The sequence below is a fragment of the Pygocentrus nattereri genome, chromosome 19 (assembly GCF_015220715.1).
Source record: "Pygocentrus nattereri isolate fPygNat1 chromosome 19, fPygNat1.pri, whole genome shotgun sequence".
NCBI lineage: Eukaryota > Metazoa > Chordata > Actinopteri > Characiformes > Serrasalmidae > Pygocentrus > Pygocentrus nattereri.
This window is the reverse complement of record NC_051229.1, coordinates 32345599-32363661: the sequence shown is the minus strand read 5'-3', so window position 1 is coordinate 32363661 and position 18063 is coordinate 32345599. Positions and strand designations below refer to the sequence as shown.

At 40.4% G+C, this 18063-nt stretch overlaps 1 protein-coding gene across 2 annotated transcripts in view; it reads left to right on the top strand.

Annotated features, from left to right (window-relative positions):
• The window catches only part of rreb1b (ras responsive element binding protein 1b), a 61818-nt gene continuing 43755 nt past the window's right edge, over window positions 1–18063 (top strand). The window contains exon 1 of one of the 2 annotated variants that reach the window (XM_037530926.1): window positions 1–523. The gene's annotated coding sequence lies outside the window, so the exon portion shown is untranslated. Of the gene's footprint in view, window positions 528–18063 lie in introns of both variants that reach the window. The other variant, XM_017725242.2, reaches the window with a different exon arrangement.

Here is an 18063-nt window from a genome sequence, read left to right as displayed (position 1 = left end):
CACGGTCAGCGCACAGCGAGCTCTGAAAGAACCCGCAGTGTTAGTGTGAAGTTCTGCCCCCCTCCTCCGCTCCGGTCTGGGCAGACCCCTCCCGTAGAGATGCTCCCCCAGGCGCGCGAGCGGCAGCCTCACTAGCCTCACTACCGCACGTCCCCTTGGAGACTAGGAGCACGTGATGCGTCCGCTTATCAGGTTTAGTGAGCAGCGCTTCGGTACCGACTCGGAGGGAGGAAAAAAAAGGGAGAAAAGTGGGTTTTCTGACCGCGGCTCGTCGACTCGGTCGACGGTTTCGCCCGCCGGACGCCGTTAAGAAGGCGAGGGATGCAGAACACTTAGTTGACGAACTTTTGCACATCCTCCAAAACGCCATTTTGGTCGCTCTCCGGAACAAGTTTGCATTTTTTTCCTCCTCTCTCTCTCTCTCTCTCTCTCTCTCTCTCTCGCTCTCTCTCTCCCTCCCTTCAAAGTCCATCCTCTCTTTTCACCATCCTCGCCGTGTCTCGGCCCAACGGACAGCTCAAACGTAAGTAAGTCATGTCACCCACTTTTCTCTCGACTTTTTCTCTGTTTACGTTCTCGCTTTTGGCCGAAGGGCCACTTTGGAGGGGATGGGGGGCAGAAAAAAGGAGAAGTTTTGAAATGGGAAGGCCTAAAAGATGTGAAGGTGATGATTTTCCCCCCCTTCCTTCCTTCCTCGTATGTGTGCTGCCTACTTTCATTCTCATCCTAACGCGTGTAGGAATGTGCTAGCCTCGCCGCTCGCGCCGACTTTCAGCAGCTACCTGTTGAAAACACGACGCGTTCTGCTTCGTGTCAGCGCGCTTTCCTCAGCTCGGCTGCTTTTCAGTCTGTATCGAGTGATACGGACGGAAAAAAGTTCGTCCGAGCATCCAACATCTTCGTACTTTGGTCGGAGCCAACGTGTGTCTGTGAGGAGGAGGAGGAGGAGGAGGAGGGGTAACGTTAGTGCTGGTGAACACGCTTCCCTTTCTGTTTTGACCTTGTCAGGACGTTTGCCTTCACTCCATTTGCGCTTTTCCCTCGTCTTTTCGGTGTCTGCCGCTGGAAGATGCCTCCCTGAAGCCTCTTTAGTGACGAGGCTGAAGTCGGCTTCCTATTCGCCGGCTTCTTAGTCGAAGTTTCTCCGTTCCACCTTAAATGGTGCAGGAGATACATGTAACTGCTGCACCATTTAAGGTGGAACGGTGAAATTCGAAGATGGAGCTGGCGAATGAGAAGCTCAATTCAGCTGTGCCCGAAGGGAAGTCGAGTGGGAATCAGCACAAGTCTGAAGTTTGAGGAAGTTGACACGGCCAGAGCCGCTGGAAGTGACATAGCAGCGAGAGAAGATGTTAGCTTACACTTTCACAGCAGCCATTAAAGGGCCACTCTGGCCGTAATGAAACATGCAACCTTTGTTACGTCGGTCATAAACATGCCTACCGACCTCTTACAGTGGCGCCGTAGTAGTCCAGCAAAGTTTTTTTATGGTTTAAAAACTAGGAAAACTCCCTTCTGATGATGCACCTTGAAGGTGAGAAAACTCCAACCGCTTTGGGATGGACCGTTTCAGTTTTTATTAAGGGAGGAAACCAGAAAGCTAACGTTACAAATGTGTTTATTAGCCTCTACATCATTGATAAAGCAGGTAAATTATTCCCAGTGCTTGTATGATGAATGTGCACAGTGCATGCTGGGAATTGTAGTGCATTCTGTCAAACTGATGACGCCGAGGGCTTCAGTGTGCTACAGAATATTACATGGCATGGCCAATACTCTAGTAAGTGCTATTTAGGCCAGAAGAGCATTAGACAGAGTTTTTTTTGGGAAGAAAACTTCTTAGGATGTATCTTGAAGGTAGGAAAACTGCATCTGTGTTGGGGCATAAATGTAAAGGCAGATAATTTTGAAACATTCGTCACTTTTTAGTCTTTAGTATTCAATCACATTCCTCACTGAGTGCCCTGTTACAACGTTACAAGGTTTTTGGCCCATTTAAAAAGTTTGAAGTTTGTTTAATAACTTGTTTTGAGCCAATACAGTGGTATCGTCATTTGAATCAGCAAAAATAAGAGGCTGAAAATGTGACGCATATGAATTTTAGTTTTTTAAAGCATTGGACATTATAAAAGTATAATATAGAGATGGGCAATATGATGATCTTTAGGCATTATTGTGACACATTCTGTTATGTTAAGTAGGGTGGGCAGTATGATAACATTTAATCATTATTGTGATAAATTATATCACAGTATGCTTTTCTGCATGTTGTGATATCATATTGTGAATGTGTTTACGTAGCGTGATAATATATTTTTGCTATACCGCTCATCCCTAGTGCAACATATTATGCTTTTCAGAGCCTGTTTTAAATTTCATTATTTTCTGGCAGCTGGCTAAGGCTAAAGGAGGCCAGATAGCTGATGTTACAATTATTGTGTTTGTATTTATTATCCTCTACATCAGTGATAAATCAGGTAAATCTTTCCCAGTGGTTGTATGATGTATTTTGTGCAGTGCATGCTGGGTATTGTAGTAAGTAAACATTGATGGATGAGGGATGCGGTGCTGGGCCACACGACATCACATAGCGTGACCCATAACTATATTAAATGCTAGAATACCTCTTTAAGAAGAGCTTGGAGTTGCTTCAGGCTTGGATGATGAAAACGAGTTGAACCACATGTTTCCAAGTGCCTCAGTGCAGCTGTTTTTTTTTTTGTTTTTTTTTCCTTTTGCATCGTATTCATGAGGTTCCCTTGATGCAAGCCTTTGCTCTGTGCCCTCCTCCCTTCATCCTCCCGTTAGCTTTTCTCTTCGGAGAGGCAGAAAGAGCACATCCGCATGAGCAGTTCACATTCCACTACGAAATTCTACACTCGTCTCAAGGAGGCCTGTAGATGCGTGGCCATCCACAATGTGCTACTAGGGGCTGTATCATTGACAGCTTTGTCTAAGCTGGACTTAAAGTGTTAATTATCTTTCAAAAGTACACACAGAAGTGCAGGTGCATTTGCAAAGCTTTTGAAGGGCAGGCTAATGGCATACTGTGATAACTTTTGCTTTTTCTGCAGAAGTTTCAAAAAGCTTTTCTCTGTTATCTAATACATTTAAAGTAATACAAAGCAAGTCTAAGTCCAGGTGGACTACTTGTTCTGTTCTTCGCTGCTGAAAAGCCCCAGCTGATGCAGGGTGGAGAACTGTTTGCTCTGTATGATTACAACCGATTCAGACACGCAAAACTAGAGGAGTCTTAAAAAAAAAGAAGAAAAAGAAAAGCCCAGAGACTCGGCTGAAGGAGCGCTCAAGCAGCAGACTCAAGCGCTGTAATCTCCTGTGTCCACAGCAGGGAGTCGGCAAGGCTGAATAGATACCGGTCAGTCTGTGGGTCAGATACTGATGTGTTGCAGGGAAAGGCTTCGACTTATTTTAGCTTTTTCACACTATTATACACCGCTATCACACCCGTAACCAAAGCCTGACTGAAGATAAAAGGGATTAACTCGAAACGCTCACGTTAGTACGTAATTCAGACATTAAAAAGTGGCGTGAAACACCAAGTGTGGCAAGTAATTGCCCCTTTTGTCATCTCAAGCAGTGGTGGATGCAATCAAACACTTCCTGTGGTCACTGGTCTAGTCATTTTGACACATTCGTCCCTCTTTAGTGTTTAGTTTTCAGTCACATTCCTCTTTAAGTGCCCAGTTATAACATCTTGGTAGGTTTTTGGCGCATTTAAAAAAAAATAAGTTTGTTTAATTATTCGTTTTGAGCCAATGCAGTGGGAGCTTTGTTCAAAACAGCAAAAATAAGAGGCTAAAAATGTGACGTACATGAATTTGTATATTCATTATAGAAGTATAATATAGAGATGGGCAATATGACGTTCTTTAGGTTTATTGTGATACATTTTGTTGTGTTAAGTAGTGGGTGATATTTAGTCATTGTGATAAATTATATCATAATGTGCTTTTCTGCATATTGTGATATTGTATTATGTATCACGAAAATGGTTTTACATATAGTGATATTATATATTTGCTATATCGCTCATCCCTAGTGCTACATATTATGTTTTTCTGAGACAAACACTAAACAACTGTAGGTTTGATTACTAAGAGAACATAATTAGTCCTTTTTAATTGGACTTCAGTTCCAGCCCCTTGAGTTTTGATGTTGGATGGATGTTACATTTTCTGACATAATGGAGTTCATATCGTTAAGATTTTTTGATCCAGTTGTTTCACTCCAGGTGAAGTAATGAGTACTGTCCATAGTTTAGGTGACGCAGGCTTGCAGTTCTTCTAAGATTACTTGTTTGATGGATGGTTTTTCATGCATGTTGGTAGGACAGTTACAAAGGCTTAGTGGAGCATCACAGGCTCAGTAATAACTTTGTATAGTTACTTTGCACCAAATCACTACTGAACAGAGTTGGGAATGTCCAAAAAAAGGTGCAAATAATTTTTTGCACGTAGATTCATCCAAAATTGTTAGAGGAACAAACTCCGCAGTTATTGAAGCCTAAAAACCTATAGCAAACCCAAGAACACATGTTAAAATCATAAATTTGTTTATGAAGCTATTCCTCCAGCTCGTATCCAAAAGTGGTCATTTAATAAAGCCAGGAGCGGATGGAGAGATGGAGGGATGGAAATACTCCCATGTGCCTTTCCTACTAGTGATGGGTGATCTCCTCACTCGGTCAGGGTAGAGATGGGCATCCTGTTTCGGTCTGCAGCTATTTTTAACCTGTCTATTTTAGATAAGATTATGTTCCTCGCCCTCGTAGGGGATTGGAGGCCTGGTTAGGTAGTGGGGTGTAGAGTGAGTGACTGTACCTGTGTGGCTCAGAGGAGCTGCCGTCATGTGGACTCAAAAACTCAAACTCAGAAGCTTCAGTTCAGTCGTTCAGAATAGCAGTGTTCAGTTTAAATAGGCCTTAAATGGCAAGTTTCTTCAGCTCGGCTACTGTAGTGAAGTTTCGGCAGCAGATTCAGCACTAAGTGAATACGCATCATGCAGTTTTAGGTATAAAACTATCATTGTGCAAACTTACTGGCGGCTAAAGTAAGAATTGAAAGCAAAGCACTGAATACAGATGACATAAAAATAGTGATGTGACCACATACGAGGTTTACTTTGTGATAATAATAGTAATAGCAGTAATAATAATGATGACAACAACAATAATAATAAAAAGCAGGGAAGCAGATTTAATGGCGTCATTTTCAGTAAGATGGAAGGATAACAGGAAATGAAGCAGCGCGTGTGAATGAAGGAAGTTAAAAACAATGGGTACAGTAACCTCTTTCTGTGCTCGAAAAGAACTTGACAAAGAGTGAACAGACGGAGACGCAGCGCATCTGTAAACATCTCTTGCGTCTTCTCGGGACTTTAAAACAGTTCATTTCTCCATCTTGCTGTGTTTGCTCAGTGTTGGATCCTCTTTTTTTGTGTGTGTGTGTGTGTTTGCGGGAGAGAATGAGGGAAGACAAATCCCACACAGCTTTGCAGGGCCTCACTCTCTGCATCCCCCCCCCCCCTCACCCCGAACCACCCCCACCCTCTTCTCCCAGCCTGAGCGCTGCTGCTGACTAAACAGTTTTGTCAGCTGGCTGTGGCTTGCAGTCTGTGGATTTGTGATAGCTTCTAGGCCCCGAACAACAGAGGGAGGATGCTGAAGGCACACACTTGTTGTACCTAATTAAATTCTGTATTGAGAGAGTACTTAGTTAAAAAACATAGATGCTGCCAGAATTGAAACACTGGGAGCTAGTGGGGTTGACATGATACCAAATATTTGGCTTACTGGGTACTGATACCATGTGTAGCTTTACAGCAGTCAACACCAGAGTGAACTTGCCTTTAGCCCTGTCCCACTTATTTAGGCTGATTGCAGTTATTTTTTTCAGTTCGCTTTCATAATCATTTGTTTATGCTACGATAAACAAAACATGAATTGGGTGTGTTTCCATTTGTTGAGTTGAAACAAACGCCTGCAAGTTAAAGAAAGTAGAAAACGCCTTTATTCAGACATATCTGGGGTCTGTCTGGTGATGCACAACGTCTTTAGAGGGTAGCCGTGAATAATGTTTGTTGATCTGAGCTCAAGTTGTTTATGGTTTATACTTTAGTTGTCGCATACAATACCAAAAAAAGACCATTAACCTTTTCAGCTTGTTGAGACCACCAGTGGTACCAAAACGCACTTCGTCATATTCTTCATAACTTTCATATTTCATAAGCTACATTCAAAAAGTGGGTGTTATATGAGGCTGTTACTGTCTTCTTTCCAGTCCAGTAGATGGGCGGTGTAATTTTTAAACTTTATGATAAAAGAAGCTGAAGTTTGTTTTTCTACTGAAAGTCGACCCATTTTTCCACAAATCTGGGCTATAAATGATTAACAGACAGCATCGACTCAGTGATCTGCTCTGTAAACATTACTTTTATAAAATAATACAAAGAGTGTCTGAGATTCTTTGGCTTTCAGCAGTAAATTGTAAGCATGTAGCAATGTGTGTGATCATAAAACACATTTCTATTAATTTGAGGGGAACTTTTACAAAAAAAAAAAAAAAACAACTTACATTTATTTCATGCAGTTACTGAAAAATTTGCCTTACAGTTTGGTCAATTTGGTCAAACCAAAATATACCCTGGAGAATAAGAGGTTAAATAATTATTTGCAGTTATTTAAATAGCAATTAACCGTTAACCGCTAAAAGTTCATGATGGTGACAGGCCTACTTGCCATCTGAAGAAATATATTCTTAAGCTGCTTAATACCCTGGTATGATACATGTTTAGCCTACTTCAATAAAGAGTTTAAAGTATTGAAAAATTACTGTATTGTAGTTTTGAAAACGCAGTGAACTTTCGGTGCATCATGCGTCACAAGGATGCAGCTAAACTAGCTGCTATTAACTAGTTTGACTAGTTAGTTTTAGCAGTTTTGGGCTTTTGTCAATTTGCCACACTGTTAAGCTTTTTATCTTTTTTTCCAGTACCGATGTGACAGTCACTATTGATTGTATTGTTAATCAAGTAATCTAGCAATTTTGTAACTACAACCTGAGATCCTGCTGATTCAACAATGTACATTTTATAGGTATTTTATTGAATAATTATTTTAATCGAATAATCAAACGACACAGAGACTGTTCTGAGACTTTGCCTTTGAAAACAGCTAAACTTCAGTAAGTGAACTAAAGACAACACATTAGCTTTTATTATTTACTTATTTAAACAATTAACAATTAAGTTAACAATAAACAATTAAGATAAGCATCCAAAATTGGGCTATAATGTTCAAACTACTTAAACCCCACAGGATGAAATGCAGAGCTGCCAGCATCCCATTTCAGTTAGCTGTTCAGGCTGCGTTACACTTTTTTTTGATCCAGCATTTTCTGCTGATATCTGCCCCGTACTGGATCTCTGTCATCTCTAAAAAGGGTGTGGTTAGAGGAGCCTATTTCATTGAGAACCATCAAGGAGGCATTTCCATTTGGAATTTAAAATATTCAGATGGTACCTTTAAGTCTTGGTGTGAGCAATCCTGGGTGTTCCCATTGAGTGTCTTGTGAATGTGCTGATAACTCACAGATGCTAACTGGATAAACAATAGGTGTTTCTGCAGAGTGAGTATCATTATAATAGCAATGATTAATCATCAACCACACATTTTGACTGGGTTATTTTTTTTTTTTGTTGCGGTTGTGCATTTAAGATCAGTGAAGAATGTGTGAAGAAAATGTGTGAGAGAGAGAGCGAGAGAGAGCGAGAGAGAGAGGTAGCCCGGCAGCAACACAGCGAAACCTGTTCCTCCTGAAGCGGCAGTCTATGTTCTTAGGCCTCTTTGCTCTCAACTAATTTAACGAACAAACAACAGATGCTTTAGGATACTAAGTCGTGTGTGCCACTTTAGCCTGTACATTCACAGGGTCATCAGCTGGTCAGCTGCAGCGCTTCTTTTGGCTTTGAGAAAAGTCGAGGGACGCAAAAATAGCAGCTGACGACCCCACTTTAGGGAGTTGTGTTGATCTTGTCACAAGACTCCATTCACTCATGTGTGACTTTGTAATTGCATGATTACTCAGTGATATTCGTTGCAGTGATGGATGTGGGAAGGGTCTGACTGAAGGCGTTTGGAGAAGAGTTGTTTATGTGGGTAAACGTAGGTCTACATTATCAGGTTAAGCGTGCAGTGTATAGCATTAGACAGAGTAGCATGTAGACATCCACAAGCCTGATTTGGGTTGTAGAGCTGGCCCAGTTGGACGGTGAGTCATTCTGCATGTGTCTGTGCGGCTTCGCTGGATATAACAGTGAAGAGAAGCTTCACAGAGCAGCTCTGAGGCTTCAGGCTTGTTGGCCAGATTCTCCTCTGTGTCTCCTAGTGAGATGGGCAATGGGAAACAGATGTCCTTCAGCTTCAGCTCTAGTCTTCCGTCCTCTGAATGAATGTTTGGATGCAATTAGAAGGCATCCAACTTTCGTTATTGAAATTTTTTATTTTACTGTGATAGTCCACACAAATCAATTGACTCGTTCTCAAAGCAGTTCTGTGGTTCCTTTCAGAGTGCAATGTTATTCACGATAACACACAAGCTTGAGTGTTCTATTGCTTTCATTCAACAGTATAAAAAAAGTAAGAAATTAATAAACTGGGCCGTAAACGTGGCATTTAATGTTTTAAGGTTAACAGTCCCTTCCACCAAATTCTAGTTCCTTTACAAGCAGCTTTTTGCTACGTCAGATTAACGGACTCCGCTCACTCGCTGCACAGCAGGCTGTTCGTTCTCCAGCTTCTTAAACTAAATTCCCAAACTGTCATCACCACTGAGCAGCTTTTCAGTCAGCAGCTGTGACAGAAGAACACCTAAACAACCTGGAATCAGCCGGAAATTAACTAAATACCATTCGCCAGACGTGTAGACTGATCCTCAGAGTCTGACTGAGCCATAAAACTGCCGCAATATCAGGTTTAGCTCAGTTTTGTCCATTTTTGCAAGATCAATTTTAATGTTGTTTTGTTCCAGCCAGTCTGTAAAGCATCTTACAACCCTTTTTGTTTGGTGAAGTGGTGTTGGGTTCATTTCTGGCTGACTCCAGGTTGTTTAGCTGTTCTTCTGTCACAGCAGCTGACTGAAAAGCTGTTCAGAGGTGAATTTGGGAATTTAGTGGAGTCTCATCTTCAGAGTCTGACCAAATTGGCTGTCGGTCAGATGTGATCTTAAAAGTGTCTTATGTTCTGTTTGTGCGCAAAGAAGTAAAAACATTCAAATGGATTGAGCATCTCCTACAGCTGTCAGAGTCGTTGCTTAGCAACAGCATCTAAGCAGAGTGGTGCAGTGTTTGTGAAAAACCCTCATGCTATGGCAAAATATCAGCACAGTTAGAACTAACTGTTGTATAAAGGTCAATATATTGTGATTATAATGATGTTGTTGCGTCTAGGGCTGAAACAATTATTCAACCAGTAAAAACCATCAGCAGATATTTACGTCATTCATTTACGTTTTCAAAGTGACATCCAACTTGAAGTGAGTTAAGACTGAACCCTAGGACAGCAGCTCTTGTAATGTCGTATCTACATGAGCAAATAGCAAAAGAAAGAGAGCAGTTATAGAGCATAGGAGAATTTTCTTAAAATGAAGGATAAACCAGTCACAAAGTTTAACCTTCAAAACATCTCTAAAGCTCATCACATTACATTACTAATGTTAGTCATTGGGATATTCCAAGCTGTATCACTTTCTTTTAATTCCAAAAACTAAACTTTTGCCAGCCTGTCCTGTTACAGCATTACATACATTAGCTATCTTGCTTCGCATAAGTGGTTCATTTGCTTAAAATGCAACTCATTTTGAAAAACTTGAAAATTTACGTGAAAATATTAAATCCGCTTGTGATGGAAACCACCTCAAACAGAGCTCACCTACCTCAGCTTGAAGAGCTATAATGTTGATCTGTATATCGTTGCTGTCCAAAAGAAAACAGGTATCTCCAAAACAGTAACTTTACAGGAGAGGCCAAAAACACTCTTACCTTTCAATACAAGTTAATGTAAAGAGGTTTTATTCCAAGTAATTTTGTAATCATGAAATTGTCACACAACATAAAGGACAGCTGGTGTGTTGAAATGAAGGAGACAAATAAAATAAACATGACTTATTTTAGCTGTTACTTATTATTTACTGTGGCTCAAAATTATGAGCAGGCTTAAAGAAAGCATCATGTCGTTTTAGTTTAGCTCTTGGTGAATAATATCTCAGTTTGTCTGAACATTGCCAAACCTTTTATTTATGTTTGCAGGCTGTATATACGCTTGATTAATTGATTATTAGTCAGTTAATTCACATGAATAATCGAATATTTTTATTGAGCTCTAATTATGTAACAGCATGCTTCTCTGAGCATATCACGGCTATCTCTCTCTGTGTTTCTTGTTGTTAAGATCCTTTGCGAGAATTATTGTTAGAAAAGTCTTTCTTAATGGGCTCCCTGTGTAACACCACTGGTCCTGATTTTAATAATTTATTCGTCTGTGTTTGCATGTTCCCTTTCAGTACAGCTGCTTCTCTCAGCATCCCTGTGGTTGAACTAGCCATTCTGAGCAGCTAAGTACAGTGTAAGTTTGAAAGGTAATTCCACATGTGTTTAGCATAACAGTCTTCCAGGCACTCACATCACTGGGACTTGCTCACACTTGCTTACGGTGGTAGTGTGTAACTTAGCAATGCAAGCAGATGTATATGGAACCCAAGGTTAGCATTTAGCAGAGTATTCTTTAACCCTATGCATTCTTTTCAGAGGCAAATATAATCTGACATAATGAAAAGGTACGCTAGCACGGAGAATCCTGATATGCTGCCCTGATCCCCAGGGATCCATTTGAGCTGGGATCTTTTTTAACAGCCTTTGCTAACTGCCCTGAGGCAACGCAGACAGTGGACCAAACACCGTGCCCTTTCAGGGAGGTGAAAATCAGGCCGCTTCCGTCTCTAGGAACAAAATACGTGAACGGTTGCTACACAGCTGGAGAACAGGAGCTTCTTCTCCATCATCTAGACCTCTGCAAAGTTCTGTAAATGAGTGCCAGTATTCACTGTTGCATCAGGGCCTGGAGCCCAAAACTGGAAAGTGTTTTGTTGTTTTTCTCCTACCTTGCTCATTTCTTTGAACTGATCTCTGGTCAGTGCAGTTGTTGGAATTATGACGCTATTTAAAATTGCAGTGGTGTTAAATTTTCCGTTCCACAGTTGTCCACTTCTCATATATGCCGTGTGGAGCTGTTAGCCTGCTGGCTGAGCTAGCACTCTGCTCTTCTACAGGGAGATTCACTCGAAAGAGGCCCCGAATGTTCTGTTGTTAGGATGAAGCAATCTAAACCAAAAAACTAGGCTACATACCTTGATGTATGTGTGATTGATTGCATTACATGTGATGCTGGAAGATGATGGAAGATCTCCATTTTCTGCCAGACACATTTCGACACGGTGCTCCACATTTCTGAACATAACAAGCAATTAGAGAGGTTAAACGTCACAACGGCTGTCCGGCGCTTACCTCATTGCTCTGACGCAGGGGCATCTCGGCCTGTTTGAAGCTCCATATACTGAGGAGCACGTTGCATGTTGTTTTGTTCAGATTGCTTCATCCTAGCGAAATTTAGGAAGATAGAGGTTCTTCTGAGTGAAGGAAATTGGCTAACTTGTCTTGAAAGGAAGACAGAATGTCGGGCCGCTAATGGCAAAGCTGGTGGTCCACTGGCATTTTGTTCAGCGTTTTCCTGGCGGGCCACTGGGGGTTAACGGGAGTATCTGACACTTATCATCGCTCATGTTCCACTCACAGTCCAATTTGCTGATTTTTTTTTTTTTTTTTTTTTTTTTTTTTTTTTTTTTCTTTCCTTTCTTCTTTCCATTCTTTAGTTATGCTTTGTAAGTTAGATTGGTAAATAATTTTAATCTAGTGCAGCTTTAGCAACAACATTTTCTATAGAATCATTTAATATCAGGCCTAGTCTTTATTTTTTTTTCTCTCAGTTGTTTGTAAAATTTTAAAGTTTATTTTCTAAAATAAAAGTCTCTGTGCATTTAGAATCTGTTTGAGGAGATTAAAAATTAGTTGGAGCTTGTATGCAGGACAGTAATCTGGGTGGTCTGAGGGTGGGCCAGCGGTGGCAAACAGTCAGTGGGGTGCCGACCCTTTTAGCCCAGTGGACCAATATATGCTCACTGTCTGGGCTCTTCTGTGCGCTGTTGAGCTAAACTAGCATTAGCCTCAGAACTAGCTCAGCTGTACAGTCCTAGTTAGCACTGTGTAACATTTAGCAGTTGCTTAACGTTAACATGGCTTAGCAGTGGTTTAACACTGATTGGGTGGCGATCGAAAATCTCTCGCTTTTATGTTTAAGAACGTTACAGTGGGAGCTAATGCTGTCTTATTGTGTTTCACCTCGTCTGCTCTATCTGTTCAAACATGTAAGGTCATAGTCATCAGCATCGTCTCTTAGCAGTTTGAAAGAGAGCAATTTCAAATTGCAATACCTTATAAATTCTAATTTATAATGTATCTTCCACATTATTTAATGCAGTCTTGTTTATAACGGGAAATTAAAACCTAATGACACAGATCTTGTGAACTGGCGGTCTGTCGGACTACATTCAGTGTTTAAGCCTTGAGCCAGAAAAAAGTTAAATTACATAATTGGTCAGAAAAATAAAAATATTTTCCGCAAAGCATAGTTCCTCAAGGTAATAGCACAGCAAAAGCAGGTGTTTTTGGGGAAATGGTGCAGTTTGAATGGTAGGATGACATGGAAGTTTCCAATTTGCATACTCATGCATATTCATATAGGACTGTAAGAGTTTGTAGATGCTTGTATGTATATGCATGGAATAAAATACTACATACACCGATTTAACATTCTTTAAAGTCAACATGGATTATTTTACAGTTGAATTAGTCTTTACTACTGTCTGGTGTCTGACACTAGCGTAACAGTAAGTAAGATAACTCTAACTTATATGTAAAGTCTATGTAAAAATTCGGCATAATCATAACGCAGATAAATAAATAAAAAAACATTACAGTATTCATTTTCATTATTTTGTATAAGTCTTTTATGATTTTTTTTTAGCAGATGCTCTTATCCAGAGTGGCTTACAATAGTAGGTGAGTGTAATATTAGGGGTCTAGCCCATGGACTGTTATTGGTATTCAGTTGGTATTCAGTTCTCCTGTCTGGACAAGGAATCAGCCCCATTTCCTTGGCATAAAGTTCCATCTACTCTCTGTGTGATCAGAGAAGAAGATTTCTAAGACCTTTTGGCACGTATATCTTGATCAACAGCACAGACAAACGCTTTGAACAGATTAATCTCTTTTGATTCCAAAGAATTTTGATGGTTCACTTGTAGCATCCATCGCATTTTATCTGGCATGCTTTAATCGAATTTAGAGATCATAGAGAAGTTGTTATGGCTTAGGTTTGCTCCCTTATGTACAATAAATGATGACCTCCAAACGCTTTAGTGGGGCAAGTGATCATGTTAGAGTAGGACAGAGAAAACAAAACATGGAAACAAGGCAAAGTTCACTGCTGCCTCTTTTGTAGCTTGGTTCATCACAGGGCTGTAGTAAATATTAACTCCCTTATCACAGGGATAGGACATGCTGTCAGCGTGCAGCATGGGGACCAAAGAGACTGAAAACGACTGCTTTAACGAAAACTTGGAAGTCAACTGTCAAATAGGTTGTGTTAGAATTCCTGCACCTTGCAACAGTTGAGAGTTGTCTTGATTTGGTATGCATGGGATTTGATTACGCTTGATACAGACTACATTTTATCATCTGCTACCATAACATTCTTGTGGAACAGTATTGCCCCCTCGTTCATATATGAACACTTGTGTCTGTGATGGATGGAAAAAGCAGCAGCAACGTCCTGAACTGTGAATATCCTCTTGACCTTTTGTGACCTGGCATTGCAGTGTAGCCTGGCTATGCAACTAGGACCACATGACCGAGGGGGCCATGCCACATAAATGCTAAAGCTAAGGGAACATGCCAACATGTTCATAGTTAAGTACTATGAACATAATTCAGTGATTAACAATGGGGCAGTTAAAATTCGGCAGCTCACTGGTTTCATGCTTGCGGCTCCCTATCGTCTGTAAAGTGCTGAACTTGGAAAATTGAGATGGTATTTGAAGAATAAAAGCCTTGTTTATTGGAACATCTCATATAGGACTGTTGTGATAACTAGATTAGTCATTGAAAGGGAATAATTAATTAAACTTTGCCTTCTTAATGAATTGGCAATGATTTGTTGGCAATATGCATGATGATAATTCACATTCTAATCTCTTTTAATTAACAGTAAAAAAAAGATTAACTTATTAATTTGCTGTTTTTCATTGGTTCCATCTTTTTTTGATAAGATATTTTAGAATCTTTAAAGCAGAAATTCCATCAATTTATCAAAACAACCCATATATACCAGTTTTTCCCTAGGTAGAATAACCGGTGAGTCTGCATGTATTTTCTGAGCTTTATATGTAATGTTTCAGGCCAATATCTGCTCACAATTCTATTCTATTGTAAACCTCTGACATCATGCAGTGCATTTGTACACAGATTACGTGATAACTTAGCGAGCTTTAAGAAGCATCAAATGCTTCAGACGTCTGTTTCCGATCACCACCACAGTGAGCAGTTCTCACTTTTTTATGAAATGGTTCATGGTGAAATGTTGGAATTACCCTTTAATAGGCTGTACACTGCTTTTTATTATTCAGCTAAATCAATTTTTATTGTACTTGCATATTACTTGATTACAAAAGATCAATAAATGAGAGGCCTAATATTAATTCATATTATCTAACTTGGTGTGGATTAACTGTCTGAAGGCATTCATAATAAGTTGCTGTGTTGTCCCGAAATCTCATCACTGTGCTCACCAGGGCAAAGTACAGGAGATTAGGATTGAACCACTGTTTGAGATGGATTACTCCGCAGATTCCTATGGACTCTGCCCACATAGAGCAGCGGTGGCTGTGGCAGTGGGAAACTACTGCCATCTATCAGTGCTTGGACCTCCCTCATGAGATCCCATTGGTTGTAAGAGTGATCACCTTTTACTTTGATAACGCTGTAAGGCCGTGTTTGTGTGTTTACGGTGAGAATTCACAGCCTCTAAAAGTGCAGCAGGGCGTCATCTGGCGAGCCTGTATTGCACTGCCCCCTTCTGCTCCACACTGCCCTTTAGTACAGTGGAGAATTGTCTGCTGACTGGCTCCAATAAGGCAGGGCCTCAGCACAGTGTGTCTCTTATTCCAGGGCAGTTTCCTATGTGGAGTGAATTAGTTTTAGTGGCGTTTACACTTTGGAAGATGTCTTGCTGATTCTATGAGCCGCTCGGTTACACACATCACACGCATTGGTTACAGCTGAGGACAGGGCGTGAATGTGGGCGTTGGCTATAGACACTAGCAGTGGGTGGGTCTCTGTGGAAGCATCTAGGGGGCATGTAAACACTTGTTTCTATGGAAGCTGCCGGTCAGTGATGCAGCCCTGTACTTTGATCACAAACTGGCTCTGCTGTGGAGTAGACGAGAACGTCCCGCTCGGGAGCGTTAGAGGCTTCAGGTCTCTCCTGCTGGCTCTGTAGATGATGTACTGCAGATGGTCGTTTTGAGTTTATCATTAAACCCGTTCAGTAACTTGGTTGATTCACAGGACAGTTTAACAGGTTACTATTGCACTTTGAGTTGTGTCTTTGCACCTGAGTTACATTTGCACCAGATAATGAGAGGATAGGAGAGCATGAGTGCAAAAAAAGAAAAGAAAAAGAAAAATCTTGAATTGAGTCAATACATGTAATATTTCTCAAACCACTTACTAGACATTTTTCATTTTAAGCCAGTTTATCTAGGAATATTTGCTTGTTCCTGTGTCAGTTTTGTAAGCAAATTTTCATTAATTTATTTATTGTATATACTTAACAAGTACAATTATATGGCAAATGAATAAAACACTATTCACTAGATAAAAGTACCCAGAACAATTAAAATGTTTAGAAATAAGATGAAAACTAATAATATTCTTAGAGCAATATTATAAGGAGAAATATTAGCCATGTTGGCTAGATTTAAGGTGACTTCACTCAAGATACTTGCCGTGCAGATTTTGTGTTCTGTGCACTTTGCTTTCTTTTAAAGTTGTGTTTGTTTATAAGCTGCTCTGGAAAGATGTTCTACTGAATGACTGAATACGCATTATTACTGTTGTAACAAAGTCTTGTCTCCGAAATAGTAACTTTGTAGGAGTAACCTTTAAGCCAAGATAATATAATGATATTATACATATTATATTTACTAATTACAGTTTTATGTTTTGTAGGTTTGTAATAGTGTTCTGCCAAATATAAATCGTTGCTGTCATTTAAAACCAAAATTTAATTAAAAAATAGTAATAATAATGGTAAAAATATCAAGGATGTCTGTTGGATCATTAAGATGTAAGCCACGTCATTCAGGGTTTGATGTGAGACATTCTAGAGAAGCTCACTGAGTCAGACTTGGTCACTGGTGGTGATAGGACGTCTAAGGGGTGTAATGCTGCTAAATGCTCCCTCATAGAAAGTTATTAAGTGTTTTGATTAGTAAAGAAAATGCTGTCTTTGTGTTGAAGACTTTGTGGCCTCTGGTTACTGTCCCAGGGTTCTGGTTCTCAGTTATTTACTTTCTGTACAGTGCACCATTTTACATTCAACCACTTTCAATGACTTTGTCATCTCAACCATTGAATTGTGCAGAAATGTTGAAATATTTGGTGGTATTCCCCTTTACTTTCATATTTAATGTAATGAGATTTATTAAGTAATTGTGGACCTTCTCTGTTGGTCTGTTCTTCACGCATTCATCCTTTTCAACAGGCAGCTGGCCTTATCAGACGGGGTGTTCTTTTGTAAATGAGATTATGAGGTTTCAATGGTTCAGAGTAACTTTGGTGTGCAAACAAGAGACAGAGAGTGAATTAGATTGATGGACGGTATGTTTCAGATGAAGACTTAAGTACGTGCAGGATGTTAGGGAGAGAACAGAGTGTAGTGTGTGTCTGTGTGTGTGTGTGTGTCTGTCTGTGTGTGTGTGTGTGTGTGTGTGTGGGAGCTGTACAGTACAGACAGAGCAGAAACAGCATGCTGCTGCCAAACACACTTTCTGACCTACTTCAGCTCCTGCCACCCTGCTGTATTGTCTGTCTGCAGACAGTAGCTCTGTCTGATGTTATCCTTTAGCGGTGTTAATGTGTCTGATGCTATCTACCCTCAGAACTTGGGCCTGATCAGGCGGAGCGAAGAGGGGAGTAGCTGCGGGAATGATTATAAAATAATGAGCAGGAGTGTATGCTGGGCTGAAGTCTGCGCTGGGACTGGAGTTTTAAATAGCCTGGAATGCACTGGAAGTGGGTGGGAGTTCAGTGGCCGTCGGTCCCCCTGCTACACTGCAGAGTGCGGATCTGCTCTGGAGAGCAGCTGTGTGTGTGAGGGAGTGCAGCTCGCCTGTGGGTGGGGGGGTGTGTGTTTGTGAGAAGTTAAGGGGTGTAAAATGCATCAGTGCAACTGCATTGATTTTGAAATCTTAGAATTGATTTAGAGGTTATAATGGATTAATATTTATATAATTATATAATTATATTCTGTAAAGCATGAGATTTTTCTCTGGCTAAGAAAGTTCTGCTGAAGTATGTAGTTTTTCTCTGGTTTTCTGTAAAAAGGAATATAAAAAAAAGTTAGACATATCGTCATATTCAGTAGTGATCCATTAAAGGTGCCTTAACACCTTAACAGCTGTAATTCATTTTTACGTGGTCCTAGTGTGAATGGGTGGAGCTGAACTTCTGTGGGCTGAATAGGTGGAAATATGTAAATGTGCTTTTTTTTTGTGACATCATATAAACATTAAATATAGAACAGTCTGTTCTGCAGCTTAGTTTCCATGAACTGACTGGAGTAACTGGTAAGAATTCAGCAATGGCTAATGGACA